Source organism: Stegostoma tigrinum, chromosome 3, assembly GCF_030684315.1.
Source record: "Stegostoma tigrinum isolate sSteTig4 chromosome 3, sSteTig4.hap1, whole genome shotgun sequence".
In the NCBI taxonomy this organism is placed as follows: Eukaryota; Metazoa; Chordata; class Chondrichthyes; order Orectolobiformes; family Stegostomatidae; genus Stegostoma; species Stegostoma tigrinum.
This window is the reverse complement of record NC_081356.1, coordinates 6,457,656-6,472,458: the sequence shown is the minus strand read 5'-3', so window position 1 is coordinate 6,472,458 and position 14,803 is coordinate 6,457,656.

The window sequence follows — 14,803 nt, the reverse complement described above, 5'->3', positions numbered from 1 at the left end:
TTCAAACCTCCTGTGATCACCTACTTGTTCAAGCAATATTCATTTTTCACCCATCTGTCTTTGCAAACCAGTGCATAATCTTGGCAACAATGGAAACGTTTTTCACTGCATTTTGCTGTTCTTCTCACCGTAAAATGCACATGACAATGAAATCATTCATTCATTCTTTCCCTTCTAAAGGTGGAATGATGGCCAAGTTGTTAGCATTGATGCCTCACAGCACCTGGGTTCAATTCCAAACTCAGGAAACTCTGCATAGGGTTTGCACGTTTTCACTCTGTCTGCATGGATTTTTTCGGGGTGTTCCAGTTTCCTCCCACAGTCCAAAGACGGGCAGGATGGGTGGATTGGCCATGAGAAGTGCAGGGTGACAGGGGTAGGGGAGCAGACATGGGTTTGCGTGATTTGCCCTTTGGAGGATCAGCATGGGTTAAGTGTCTTCCTTCTGCACTCCAGTAATTTTATAAAGTTCTTGAAGCTGTTATTGCACTCAGAACATCAACAATTTTATCCTCTTCTCTGTCTAATGTCTCAGGCTAAGCTGCACTGTTTGGCAACTCAATATTCTACTTCATTGAACTAAGCTTCTAAGCTGGTCTTTTCACCAAAGATACCATTTACTTCAATGTGCAAGATATTACCTGTCTCCATCTCTGTTTTTCTTATGACTTAGACTCCCTACAGTGTGGAAACAGGCCCTTCAGCCCAACAAGTTCACATCGACTCTCACAACATCCCACTCAGACCCATCCCCCTGTAGCCCACCCAATCTACACATCCCTGAACACTACGGGCAATTTAGCATGGCCAATCCACCAGGCATGCACATTTTTGGACAGTGGGAGGAAAGCAGAGCATCAGGAGGTAACCCACGCAGACACAGGGAGAATGTGCAAACTCCACACAGACAATTGCCGGAGAGTGGAATCAAACCCAGGCCCTCGTTTTGTAAGGCAGCAGCGCTAACCACTGAACCACCGTGCTGTTCTACTAAAACCTTCAAACTAAACTGAGCTATGCCAACCTTCTCCTAACTAGCTCTACTAATTTCCATTAACCCCTTATTCTATGTTTGCTGAACTGCTATGGCTTCCATTATACCAATTCATTCAAATTTTCAAATCTTTCCATGGTCTTATTCCACTCTATCTCTAATGTCCTCAGACCTAATGCTTTGGAAGCCCCACCCTAATTCGCTTTGGATTTTAGACACTCCCTCCTGCATTAACACCCCTTTTACAACTTGGTTCTTTGATCCAATTTTTAGTTATTTGTATCAATAACTCCTTCTTTGGCTGGGCAAATAACTCTTGTCCAATTGTGAAAGGCCATGGGATGTTGTTTATATCTTAAAGGCACTACTATAATGCAAGTTGCTATTGTCATGGACATTCTACTTTCAGAACTGAAAGGACAAGCAAGGGTGATTAAAGATGTCCAGGATATAGTGCGTGTGTACCTCTGATAGTTTCAAGCTAGTGCATTTCAGAATGCATAAAAATGACCATCTTAATTGAAGAACTGTGGCTGCGTTTTTCCAGGAAAGATAGTAACTAATTTATGTGGATTTATACTGACATAACTCAGTTAAATCATTAAAGATGCTGTTGCTCACCAAATTAATGGGTGGCAATGAGGAATTTTCATTTTTACAAGAAGTTGCACATTTAATAAATTGCAAACTATTTTTTTCCCAAAATATCCCGTAGCTTGCTTCTGGGTTCAGCACTATTCGGGTGGCAACTCCAAAATCTGGTGACTGTTCACTCATTTACTTTTAACTTACTTCATTAATTAAACTTGAATCTTCCATCTGTCTCCTGTGTGTGCTGGTCATGATTTTTAGCAAGGAAAGTACAATGCTCTGCAGAATTTTATATATCGGATTTTCATCAGCTTATACACTGAATGATAAATAAACATCAAGTTATTCAGACAAAAGAATGCATTAGACATCTAAAATATTGAGGGAATAAAAGTCCACTCTCCAGTTATCTTAAAACGTTTCTTAACAGGCTGCAATTTTCATCTCTCAAATGAGTATTTCCCTACACAAAAAAAATCAATGGAATACAAATTTAAGTATTGGGAGCTGTGTAAAAGCAGCATCTGACCGGCTGTTATCAGAAATTAATACTCTTGGAACCTCATCCCTTCATACCATATCAACCCATAATAACTGCCTTGACAATAATGATTTGAGAAACCCAATCCAGATGCAATGCGTACCTCTGGAGATGGTACCATGTAAAAAGTATGATGATGAACAATAACACAAGCAAGGTCAATGTGATCTCCCAGGCTGAGTTTTGATCACCTGAGGGACTTGGTAGAAAGAAGAGCTCCCTTATTGGTTTACATTATCATTTGCCTCCCCGAGGAAATTGCTGTGCTTTTTACAACTTGCTGGTTAGGAATGGAAATGCAGGTCTCTGCATTGTGAGTGTGAGTCTGTCTTAATGATCCAGATGTTTTCCCTTGGTTCTCACTTACATTGATATGTTCATAAATTGCATGAAATAGTGCGGGTAGGACATAATTTATACATGTAATATGTGCAGCATGTTGGCATAGAGTAAATAAGATCAGAACGTTGAAAGTGTTGCTCAGAAATTGATTGAGAGAAATGGGTTTCAACTCATGAGAAACTGATAAAAGTACTGGGGAAATTGGGAGCTGTGCTGTTGGGATGGTCTTCTCTGAACTGCTTTGGGACATGTGCTGGTGAATCAGTTCAGTAGGGCTCAGAGATTCATTTAAACAGAATAGGGGAATTAGGAGGAGATCAAGAGTTCACACGGGAGGTTGGAAAATTAAAAAGAAATGAAAAGACAACAGTGCAGAGTAGCAATGCAGATTGTAATAAGAAGGGACAAACTGTACAAACATATCAGTGCTCCAGGAAATAAGGTCAAAGTGGGAAAATGTAGCAGGGAAACCATACTAAAAGCTCTTTGACTGAATGCACATAGCATCAGAATAAGATAGATGCATTGACAGCAAAAAGAGAAATTAATTTATATGATACAATAGCCATTACAGAGATATTGTTGAAAAGTAGACAGAGCTGAGACCTGAATATTCAGATGTATTTGATATTTCAGAAAAGCAGAAAAAAAATGCAGGAGGAATAGCTCTGTTAATTAAGAATGAGATCAGCTCGGTTGTGAAAAAAAATCTTGGTTAAGAGAATCCAAAACAGAATCATTTTGCGTGGAAGTTAAAATTAGCAAATACAAGAAGGCACTGATGAGATGGTTAAAAGGCCCCTGGCAGTAGCTGCTCTATAGGCCACAGTATAAATCAAGAAATAAATTGGACTCGCAAGAAAGGTACAGCAACAATCTTTGGACGTTTTAGTCTTTATTTAATTTGGAAGAATCACATTGACAAAGGGAGCCATGAAGTATTCACAGCCATTTCTTCCAATCATATCTTCTGGTACCAGGCAGGCACTAAACTATTTTCAAAACTTTAATGTGTAATATCGTGTCCAGCACTGTCAAGCATGCTCTATTCTGAATTTTGAACTACTTCTCACATCGTAAAATGTGAACATAAAAGACTACACAAATGACTGTGCTAGGGTCACCTGACTTCTTTTGTGGACTGAAATCACTACTTTGTCCCAGGAGGGAACAAAATAAACATAATAAAGCCCAAAAGAAATGTGAATGCTGTAAATCAGGAACAAAAACAAAGTTGCCGGAAAAGTTCAGCAGGTCTGGCAGCATCTGTGAAGGACAAAAACAGAGTTAACGTTTCCGGCCCTTCAGCTCCGAGGAAGGGTCACCAGACCCAAAATGTTAACTCTGGAAAAACAGAATGTTATTTAAAGGAGAGAGGCTTCAGCTATTTTTTACAACAGAAGGATTTTTTTTTCTCCATGAATCACGACAAATTGGTATACAGTTACAGCAAGTAATTAGGAAGGCAAATGTTGAATTTTAACGCAAGGGTGTGAAGAATAAAAATAGGGACCCCTAGCTGCAGCTATACAGCTATCAGTGAAATGGTACCTCAAGTACTGTGTACAGTTTTGGTTATCTCACTGACGATAGGAGATAATCGCATTGGAAACAGTTTGGGGAAGGCTTACGCCACTGATTCCTTGGATGAAGGTTTTTATTTCAAATGGAAATGTTGAACAGGTTGGGCCCTTATTTTTTGGACTTTGGAGAAGTGATCTTACTGAAACATTAGATTTAGAGGAGACTTGACCAGCAGCTGCTGAGATGATATTTGTCTTCACAGGTGAATTCAGAACTAAAGGACACAGTTTTATTTTAAAGGTGTCTTTAATTTTAGATTGAAATAAGAAAAAATTACTCTTCGCAAAGTGTTTGAAGTTCTCTTCAACAGAAAACAAAAGAAGTGAGTCATTGAAAATATTCAAGGCTGAGATAGGCAGATCTTTGATTGAAAAGAAAGTTGGGGTTATGGAGAAGAGGCAAGAAAACTGAGTTCAGGCCACAATCCGATCAGCATTAATTTATTGATCAGTGAAGCCAGCTCAATGAGGTCAATGACCTCTTACTGCTGCTGTTGCTTATGATTTCATGAGAACATTGCTCCAATGCATGTTATTACTGACCCTAATTAATATTCATTTGGAATTTAGCTGTTTTGTACAGTTGCTAAGAAATGAATGTTTTTTTAATCACCCTCCCACTTTTTGTTTTGTTATCATACTTTCAATTCACCCAAAGTGCTACGCATATATATACTAAAACAACAGCAAAAAAAACCCAGGAAATACTGGTATTTAGTCATAGAATCTCTACATTGTGGAAACAGGCCATTCAGCCTAATTTATCCACACTGACCCTCTGAAGAACACCCCACCCAAATCTATCCCCCTACCCTATTTTCCTCATGGCAACGCAACTAACTTACACATCCTTGGGACCTACAGGGCAACTTAACATGGCCAATCCACCTAATGTGTCCATCTTTGGGCTGTGGAAGGAAAACCACATTGACACGGGGAGAATGTGCAAGCTAGTATATCAGTAGGTGGAATTGAACCTGGGTCCCTGGTGCTGTGAGGCAGCAGTGCAAACCACTGAGCCACTGTGCCACCCCATGTAGTCACTGCATTACAGAAATGGTGATATTTTGTTGAAAATACTGCTTATTTTAACATGGAAAATAATTGGCTGGGAAAGCAACAACTTTCAGACGTGCTTTACTGTTAACATAATTGCTGCTTACATTTTTTTTCATGTTGGCCTCTGTGTGACATGGATATTAGCAATATCACCAGCCACATTCATTAGATTTAGATGAAATGTAGCCCTATAGAATGCCAGAGCCAGATTTGTATTTCAACTGCATCTTTTCTGAAAGTAGTCAATACAAATTTCAAGAATAACATTTATCCCAGGTTTCTAGGGGATTCCATTCCATTGTAACCCCGTTAAGAAACAGTGAAATCCACAATAAACTCCAAAAGAGAATCATCATAATATTTGTACAGTAGGGAACAATTTATTTGATTGCTGCCTTCGGAGCTTACATTTGGCTGGCACAACACAGCTTGTTCAAATTGTGTTTTTTTTTCATGAATATTAGCATACTTTTAATATCTACAAAATATTCAACGTCCCCTTCATAAGTATTTTCTGAACAGATACAACGAGTAATACCACGTAACACATCGAACATATGACTGTCATCAGTTGCAGGAGAGAGCGCCACCTAGTGTTTTAAAAGCTGACGCAGTTAAAACGTTACAAATAAAAGCAAGTGTTCTTAATTCAGCAGAAAGGCGCAAGTTTGGACCGGGTAAAGGGGTCAGAAAGACTTAATGTACTAAAACAGAAATGATTAATGGTGAACAAATTATAGAAATTGACCTTTCCTTGTCTTTATATGCTAATACAGTGTTCTTGTAGACCTAAAATGAGAATGTTAGCAATATAATCACTCATTATGACTACCCTGTCCAGGTCACTTTGGATTCTAGATACAAATGCTGACTCACTTACCATTAAACAGAGAGCAATTTGCAGATTTTAGACAAACCCACTCAGGTCTTAAAATAGTTTGGAATACATTTTGTGAGTTGCCAAACATGCAGACTGTACACATCAGCAACACACCATGTTTTTTCAATATGAGGAATTACTCATTTGTTGCGAATAGTGAATGAGAACACCTACTACTTTGTAATGTAGACTCATTAATCTTGATAATAATTATCCTTCACAGCCTCAGAAAGTCCTTATTTTCAAACTCCTCTACGGCTTCCAAAGGATTCTGGTAAGGTAAACATCAGTATCGGTCATGTGCCGAAAGTAGCTGGAGATGATGCGTTTTGATCTACATACACAGTGAATAGCTTAAATGAAAACAGAAATTGCTGGAGAAGCTCACAAGTCTGTGGAGAGACAGCAGAGTTAATGTTTTTAGTCTGATGAACCTCCTTTAGGCTGAAAGTGGTAGGATTTGTGTGTGTGTGTGTGAGAAAGAGAGAGAGAAAATGTGTGTGTGTGAGACAGCGTGTTTGTGACAGAGTATGAGAGAGTGTGAGAATGTGTGTGAAAATGTGTGTGTGAGTGTGTGCATGAGAACATGTGTGTATGTGTGTGAGAGCGTGTGTGAGAATGTGTGCGAGTGTGTGCATGATAGTGTGTGTGTGCGAATGTGTGTGTGATATGCGTGTGTGTGTGTGTGTGCGTGATACAGCATGTGTGTGAGAGAGTGTGTGTGTATGAGAGAATGTGTGAGTGTGTGTGTGAGTGTGTGTGTGTGAGACTGTGTGTGTGCATGTGAGACAGCGTGTGTATGTATGAGAGAGTGTGTGAGTGTACGAGAGAATGTATGTGTGACTCTGTGTGTTTGTTTTGGGGAGGTTGGCATTGAGCACAGAAGTGGCGATGGATCCCAGAGAAAGAATGACAGGCAGACGAAGGAATGGATATGCCAGAAAATGCCCTGACAGTCTGCAGGAAATACTGAAAGATGTAACTACAATAAGAGGCTGCGCCACGCTTAACTTTTAAGAACCTGGAGGCTTTAAAGTCCTTCAGATCCTGCCGGCTCGATTCCTAAATCAAGACCCCTGCAAAGACATTGGAGCTCCTGATATGAAAGCTGAAAATGCCTAACTTCATGACCCACTGAACCTTCATCTCTTGGAGTGAATTCTGTATTAATCCTGATATCCAGCTCCAGCTATCTGAGCTCAACTAGACTGCAAGTCAAGGTTGGACAAAATTTCCTTCTTGACTGAACCCACAAAGATGTCTTGTCATCCATATGAATTATGAACTATTTTCTTCTTCACAACTTATAAAAGCTCTCTATCCTCGACAAACTTTTTTTTGTCATGTGTATGAGAGTTGAGTGATTGATGTAGTTGTAGAACCAGAGTGTTTGTGTGAAAGAATTAAATTCTCTATTTTTAAATCTGCAGACATCAGCTAATAGCTACTTAAATCAACCAGAAGCTAAAGGTGGCTTAAAAATAAACACTTTCCAAAAAAGTGTTGATGACAGATTGTAAGGGAAGGGAATTGGATTTTAGATTATCTCTCTTCCTTTGTCTGGAGCATTGCACATTCTCCGGTGTTTAAGATTGATTGTCATCCTACACCTTTGGCAACATAATGTATCTGTCGCTGTAACACTCTCTCTCTCTGAAATGGTTCCGTACGCCTTGCATCAGAACATTGATTTAAAAGAAAATAAGTTTGGAGCTTACAGAACCCAACTTTCATTCTTCATTTATGTTTGTTTTTCATCATTGCTCGGTCATATAACAATTGAACAAGCTGCTGAACACCTATTTCAACAATGCTGCCGCCAAAGCAAGCCTGATGACAGAGCACAGGTATAACAATGATTCTAAGGATGTATCTTGATCCAGGGTGGTGTCTGTTGTATGAGGTGCCACCAATATCTTCTATCTATATGTCCCTCAAGGGCCTGCATGGTCCAATATCGACTTTTGGATCCACCGAGAGAGTCTCTTGTTGTAAACAAAATGTAGCCTGTTGCTCCATTAAACTGGAAAATAGCAAATATATCCCTCTATTCAAGAAAGGGTGGAGATAACAAACACAAAACTATAAGCCAGTTAGCTTGGGGAAGCTTTCAGAATCATTGAATTAACAGCATAGAAGGAGGCTAATCAACCCATCATATCTATACCAGGTCCGAAACAGCTACTCAGCTGGTTCCATTCTCCAGCCCCACCTCCATAGCCCTCAAAATCAGACATAAGTTGGTTAGAACAGGACATTTGGAAACTAATCAGGGAGAGTCAGCATGGTTTTGTGAAAGGGAAATCCTGTTCAATCAATTCAGTGGAAATTTTTGAAGGGGCTAACACATGCAGCAGATAAAGAGGTGACCATAGATGGGCTGTATTCCCAAAAGGCATTTGACAAACTTCAACATAACAAAGTTATTGTGCAAAGTAGGGGTTCATGGTAAAGGATGGTAACATACCAGCATGGATAGAAAGTCGGCAAGCTGGCAGAAAAACAGAGTGCATGTTTAAGTGAGAGAGAGAGAGATAGAGAGAGAGAGAGATAATGGGAACTGCAGATGCTGGAGAATCCAAGATAATAAAATGTGAGGCTGGATGAACACAGCAGGCCAAGCAGCATCTCAGGAGCACAAAAGCTGACGTTTCGGGCCTACACCCTTCATCAGAGAGGGGATGGGGTGAGGGAACTGGAATAAATAGGGAGAGAGGGGGAGGCGGACCGAAGATGGAGAGAAAAGAAGATAGGTGGAGAGAGTATAGGTGGGGAGGTAGGGAGGGGATAGGTCAGTCCAAGGAAGACGGACAGGTCAAGGAGGTGGGATGAGGTTAGTAGGTAGCTGGGGGTGCGGCTTGGGGTGGGAGGAAGGGATTGGTGAGAGGAAGAACAGGTTAGAAGTGAGTCTGTTTCTGATCACCAAGGCTTGACAAGTGGGGTTATGCAGACACCTGTGGTGGGCCCTCAATGTTTTACTATGACTTAGATGAGGGGTTAGAAGGCTTGGTGGTTGAACTTGTGGATAGAACAAAGATAGGTTGGGAGGCTTGTTGTGAAAAATATCCGGTATAACATGTCACAGTACTGAGACATTTGCTGGTAGGCAGAATAGATTGCTGAGTATTAATTAAGTGGAGAGTGACTACAAGTTCTGAGGGGCTGAGGGATCTATACATTCCAGCGTTAAAGTCTCAAATACAGGTACAGCAAAATGTCATGCTTTATTACACAAGTAATTGAACACAAGGAAGTTATACTCCAGTTATACAGGACATTGGTGGGACCACATCTCAAATAGTGTGTATAGTTTTGGAATCCTTTCTTGAGGAAGAATGTATATGTATTGGAGACAGTTCAGCGGAGTTTTACTAGATTCAAAAACAGAAATTGCTGGAAAAACTCAGCCAATGTTGTAGCATCTGTGGAGAGCAATCAGCTCACATTTTGGGTCTAGTGACCCTTCCTAGGCATCATAGTCTAAAAATTAGGGCCAGTCTGTTAAGGAATGATGTTAGGGAGCACTTTGAGATACCAAGACTGGTAGATGTTTGGAACGTTCTTCTGCAGATGACCATTGATGTGAAGTCAGTTGTTAATTTTAGATCAGAGATAGACAGATTTTTATAAAGCAAAGGTATTAAGGGATATGACCCTTAGATCATACCGAATGGCGGGACAGGCTCAAGAGGCCGAATTGCCTGGTCTTGTTCCGAGAGACTGCCAGGAGAGCCTGGTCTTCTGTCTGCTTCCTTTAAGATTCTTAATTACTCTGTCCTCCAGTCCCTAGGATTTCATCACAGCATGTGGAGCTTATGGTATTCAATCACAGTTCACCCTTTCAAACCGATTCACAATAGTATGCATTTGCAGTAAATAATACTTTAATACGGTATTGCAATTATTGAATGGAAATCGGGAAAATGCACACTATGGAACCCATATTATTATCATTAATTAAGCATTAACTCTTACACTTTCCAACTTCGACCTGTATTTGTCTTGGTAACAGAACCATTGTATCAGGCATTAATCAAGAATGGAATACATCTCACTCAACCCCTAAAACAATCGGATATTTAACCAATTAATTTATAGGTGAGTGGATTAGCATATCACTAGCTGTTTTTGCCTGTAAGGGACTGAGTTTTGCACATCAATCAATCTGTGCAGTAACAATTCTTTTAATGTCACGTTTTGTTGCAGGCTTATTAATTTAATTGCTGATCCAAGAGTTTAGCTAAAACTACCTGAACCACAAAGGAGAAAAAAAAGCATTTGCTGAGCTATCATTAATGTAATAAGTTAGCATGCCTGGTGGCAACTGGAGCAGAAACAAATTGAAAACTCACCCCACAGAGATTCCAAACTGAAGTATATGTTTCTCCCAGAGGCTAGAGCCTCTGGAAACAACATCTGCCAGAGGGTTTTCATTGTCTACAACACATCAAAAATTCAAGTCATGCAACTTTGCCTGCTGTAAAATCTGAACAGCAAGGAGGAATACATGAAGAAATTGTTGGTCTCCCATTCCCTGCTCAATGAAGAGAGATCCCTGAGGAAAGACTTGAAATAGGAATGGCATCAAAGGTTGTTTACTGTCATTAGGCCAGGTACAGTAGTGCCCTAATTGTGACAATGTAATAGCGATGCAAATTGTGAGTTCAAATCCTACATCAGCCAGCTGTCAAACTGAACTCAATAAATCAGGTAAATTGCAACAAATGAAGAACACGATGGCTGCAAGACAAACCCACCTGATTCATTAGTGTCTCTCAAAATAAATGAGTCACGAAGGGCTCTTCAGCCCAGTTTGGTTATGGGGTAGAACGTGTGCACAAGCACACATATTGATGTTCACAGGGATTTTAGCTGTCTCACTTCAATCTTCAGGTCCATCAGAGGTCACTGCTTGGTAGAAATGTGGTTGGCAGGAAACCACTGTCGAAAAACTCAACACTAGTGAGGCAAGTGATGAGGATGGGCACCAAATACGATCCTGGGAGCAAACAGGAATCTGTGGTCTTCCGGCACCTCATGAACCAGAATGCAACTTAGAAAGCTCCTCTGGATTGTCTATCCTTCAATATAGCTCTCTGGGGACTTGGGAGACCATCACTGCCACATGGTGAAATTACAAGAGCAGACCATATTATCAGGTCTTGAGCTGCACTATGTCATCTGTGGATTGGTATCTGTTGCATAAAGGCCTGAAAGGGTTGATGCTGAGAAGTGACTTACCTTATAAAGATGTCACCAGTTTGATGACAGGAGAGTTTAGGAGTAAGGGTTAAAATCTACCACTCTGGTCGTCCTCGTAGATTCTGCCAAAGTCCATCATACCAGTGTAATCTGTACTTTGCTGTCACAATCATGGTAGTGGGACTACACTGCCATTCACTAGCATAAAGGATGCACAGGTCACATTAATTAGATTAGATTAGATTCCCTACAGAAACAGGCCCTTTCTTTGGCCCAACAAGTCCACACTGCCCTTTGGAGCATCCCACCCAGACCCGTCCCCCTATAACCCACACACCCCTGTACACCAGAGGCAATTTACCATGGCCAATCCACCTAGCCTGCACACCTTTGGACTGTGGGAAGAATCCCACGCAGACACGGGGAGAACGTGCAAACTCTGCATTGACAGTTGCCTCAGGCTGGAATTGAACCGCAGTCCCTGGTGCTGTGAGGTTGCAGTGCTAACCACCAAGCCACCGTGCTGCCCAAATGGAGCCTGTAATAAAACAAGGCTGCTTTACCCAGTTCCCAATATGGCCCATTATACACTTTGTATTAAACTTAGAATAATGAGACCCATCGACTGGGTTTATTCATAAATACAAAAGTATCATCTGTTATAAAACAGAATCTATTCAACAAGGTTGAAGACTGAATAATGGACAGTTTATGGTATCTAATAATTAGTGACTCAAAACATACATGCACATGTGCACATATACCAGGTCAGTTAAGGGAAACAAATTCATTTTTCTCTCCAGAAATTCACTTTAAGATAAAACATGTTTAATTAACAATGTTTGGAACTCCTTTGAACAGACATACCCTAAATGATTTGATGGATGAGGGAAGGTCAATACAGAATTCATCACACTGACATTCTGCAGATGGATGCTAAACTATTATATTTCTGTACACGCAGGCAAATTCTGGATCCTGTAATGAAACAAGATGTGAAACAACTTGTAGTGATGACTGGAGTGTGCATTATTTCCTGGTAATAAAATCAAGCAAGTTGTTCTCAAGTCCTGCACCCAATCTTAATTGGTCCATCCATAATTTGTGTTGATCTCAACATTTCAGAAAGTTGATGACAGTTTGGCTACATTACTCAAGTGGATTCACATAGGTGCCACAAAACAATCAAGATTACTTATAATATTTATTATTCCCTTAGGAGGTATTACTTTAAAAAACAGCCATTTGGAATTACCTTGGTCCCAGAGATTTTACAAGATCTTCAGAGAGATGTGCCACATGGATGACATCAATACATGGCAAAACAGTTGAAGAGCAAAGGAACAGGAGTAGGTTATTTAACTCTTGAGCCTGTTGTCTCACATGATATGATTATGGCTGGTCTATAGCTTAACTCCATACGCCTGCCTATAACCCATATCCCTTAATACCTTTGGTTACAACAATGTATGATTTAAAATTAACACAGGAACAAAAACAGAAGTTGTTGGTAAAGCTCAGCTGGTCTAGCAGCATCTATAAAGAAAAAAAAAGTTAACCTTTCGGGCCGGTGACCCTTCCTCAGAACTGATGGGAGCTGGGAATACTTCAGTTTATGTGCAGTAATTATTGTGTGTAATGCCATGTGGTAACAAGGCCTGGTGTGTGGGGTATTTAGGGAACTAAATATTGAGTCCAATAATTTTAGGGCCTACACTCTCCCCTGTCCTAGTCCCCTACCCCACAGACCAGGCCTTATTACCACATATCCTGCCATTACACACCCGCTCTGTTATTAGTCATTAACAGTCCCCATTAACAACTATTCACCATCCTAGCCAGATCATTATCAACTCCTTTGTCTATCCAACTGTTCTTCTCTCTCTCTTTAGGCTCTGTTTTATCATTTAATCCCTACCCCATCTCTCTCCCTATTTTCTGCACATAAACTGAAGTATTTACAGCTTCTACCAGTTCTGAGGAAGGGTCACTGGATCTGAAACATTAACTCTGAATTTTTTCATCACAGTTGCTGCCACACCTGATGAGCTTTTCCAGCAACTTCTGTTTTTGTTCCTGATTTAAGGCATCCTCAGTTCTTTCGGTTTTTATTTTAAGTCAACAATTGATTTAATGGAAATTGTCATTTGTGGAAGAGAGCTCCAAAGCTTTTCCGCCCTTCCTGTGTAGAAGTGCTTCCTAACATCTCTCCTGATCAGTCTGACCCTAATTGTCAGACACTGCCTTAGTTCTAGAATCTCCAACCAGTGATATATAAATGTTTTTAGGGATGATAAACTGAATATTTACCTGACTTGGTGATGACTATAGAACTTTTGAAACATCTGAAGAAGTCACAAGGATGGATATGAACCTCCATCCATGAGATTCTTTTCGGATGATTAAGAGTATACGGATGTCCTTTGGACGTTCTAGCCACCACAATCTGTCCTTTTCACCCAACAGAATTGCTAATGCTACAACCACAGATCAAAGAGCAACACTGTTCTAGGGGCAACCAGACAGGATTTGCAAATTGGTCCACAATCCATTATGACCATTGCCAAATTCAGGAACAGGAAATGTTTTAGAGCGAGGCTATCTCTGTTGAATGGGTTTATGAGAGATTTTCAGAATACATCCTTAGCCTGAAGTGATTGTAGAGTCAGATCACAACCACCTGGCTTTTCAATATGATTAGGAAGGCTGCTTCCAAGAATGCAGATATTTCTACTCTGCTTTATGAGGTTATCGATGGAACAGTAAATATAAGCAGGGAATACTGTACGTGTATTCACTACAGTGATAGGCCTGACCATGCACAGTAAGATATAGACTAGGAAAATCAGCCAGAAATCTCCATCGCAGTGAGGGAGATTGGGAACAGTGGTCTGCAGGCAGAATTGCAATGATCGAGACCGGGAAGAGTGGTCTGCAGACTGCATTGCAGTGAGGGGGATTGGGAAGAGTGATCTGCAGGCAGCATCGCAGTGAGGGAGATTGGGAACAGTGGTCTGCAGGCAGCATTGCAGTGAAGGAGACCAAGAAGGGTGGTCTGTAGACAGCACTGCATTGAGGGAGACGGGGAAGAGTGGTCTGCAGGCAGCATCGCAGTGAGGGAGATTGAGAACAGTGGTCTGCAGGCAGCTTCGCAGTGAGAGAGACCGGGAAGAGTGGTCTGCAGACAGCATTGCTGTGAGGGTGACCAGGAAGAATGGTCTGCAGACAGTATTGTGATGTGGGAAACCAGGAAGAGTGGTCTGCAGGTAGCTTCGCAGTGAGAGAGACCGGGAAGAGTGGTCTGCAGACAGCATTGCTGTGAGGGTGACCAGGAAGAATGGTCTGCAGACAGTATTGTGATGTGGGAAACCAGGAAGAGTGGTCTGCAGGTAGCTTCGCAGTGAGAGAGACCGGGAAGAGTGGTCTGCAGGCAGCTTCGCAGTGAGAGAGACCAGGAAGAGTAGTCTGCAGACAGCATTGCTGTGAGGAAGACCAGGAAGAGTGTTCTGCAGACAGTATTGTGATGAGGGAGACCAGGAAGAATGGTCTGCAGACAGTATTGTGGTGAGGGAAACCAGGAAGAGTGATCTGCAGACAGCATCATTGTGAGG